This window comes from Balaenoptera musculus, chromosome 15 (genome assembly GCF_009873245.2).
Source record: "Balaenoptera musculus isolate JJ_BM4_2016_0621 chromosome 15, mBalMus1.pri.v3, whole genome shotgun sequence".
Lineage (NCBI taxonomy): Eukaryota > Metazoa > Chordata > Mammalia > Artiodactyla > Balaenopteridae > Balaenoptera > Balaenoptera musculus.
This window is the reverse complement of record NC_045799.1, coordinates 50047540-50048873: the sequence shown is the minus strand read 5'-3', so window position 1 is coordinate 50048873 and position 1334 is coordinate 50047540. Positions and strand designations below refer to the sequence as shown.

Sequence of the window (1334 nt, the reverse complement as noted above, 5' to 3'; positions counted from 1 at the left end):
TGGATTTGCCTGTTCTGGACGTTTTGCATACATGGAGTTACACACTATGTGGCCTTCTGTGTCTGGCTTCTCTCACTAGGCATCATGTTTTCAAGGTGCATCCGTGTTGTAGCAAGTGTCCGTGCTTCATTTCTTTTCATGGCTGAGTGATATTCCGAATGTGGATGGACCACACTTGTTTATCCCTTGGCCTGGCCCTTGTCACCCGTTGTCCCAGGACCACGGGAGCAAGCACTGCCAAGCCTCCACATTTGGTCCCAGCCCACATAGCCGGCCACCACACTTCAGGTGTCGGCTTTGCAGCGGTTTATCCTGGGGACAGGCTCTCCAAGGACAGGTTGGATTTCACTAATATATATATTTTTTTTAACAGTGATATTTAATTATTATTTATTTATTATTATTATTTTTTGGCTGTGTTGGGTCTTCGTTTCTGTGTGAGGGCTTCCTCTAGTTGCGGCAAGCGGGGGCCACTCTTCATCGCGGTGCACGGGCCTCTCACTATCGCGGCCTCTCTTGTTGCGGAGCACAGGCTCCAGACGCGCAGGCTCAGTAGTTGTGGCTCACGGGTCTAGTTGCTCCGCGGCATGTGGGATCTTCCCAGACCAGGGCTCGAACCCGTGTCCCCTGCATTGGCAGGCAGATTCTCAACCACTGCGCCACCAGGGAAGCCCTAGTATTTTTTTTAAGTGAGCTTTTTTTTTTTTTTTTGGCCACACCGCACGACATACGGGATCTTAGTTTTCCCTGACCAGGGATCGAACCTGTGCCCCCTGCAGTGGAAGTGCAGAGTCTTAACCACTGGACCACCAGGGAAGTCCCTGGATTTCACTCATTTTAATCAGCCCCGGTGTGGCGTATCAGGGCCCCAGGGCCGTACCAGCTGCCCCTCTGTGCAGAGACACTAATTCCCTGTTCACAGAGGTCACTCACGTCTGCCGTCCCCACCAAAGGGCAGCCCCCATCATTCCAGAAGCAGGCTCTGAGGCTGGTGTAAAGGGGCCACCTGTGTTCTGTCACCTGATCACCGCAGAGCCCCCACGTGAGGAGCAGTGCCCAGACAGGCTAAGAAGCATATCTCAGACTGCATGGCCATGGGCAGAGCGGGAAGCCAAGCCCCCCAGCCCGCCCAGGCTTCCCTCTCCACTCTCCTGAGCTCAGCTTCCAGCTGACTTTCCTGCTGGCATTCCGAGGAAAATCCAGTCCTCCTGGGTGGAAACGGCATCTGTCCAAATGAGTTTTCCGAGTCTGGTTGAAAACACTCTGGGAAGCTCCAGGAGAGAAAATGTGGTTTTGATTTTCTGGGGCAGCCAGGCCCCCAAACTCAGCCCACG

General features: G+C 53.7%; 1 non-coding gene across 1 annotated transcript; it reads right to left on the bottom strand.

Annotated features, from left to right (window-relative positions):
* Positions 1-743: 743 nt before the first annotated feature.
* Positions 744-816, bottom strand: TRNAG-UCC. Its single transcript has one exon. It is a non-coding gene; the product is annotated as a tRNA-Gly (tRNA).
* Positions 817-1334: the final 518 nt, after the last annotated feature.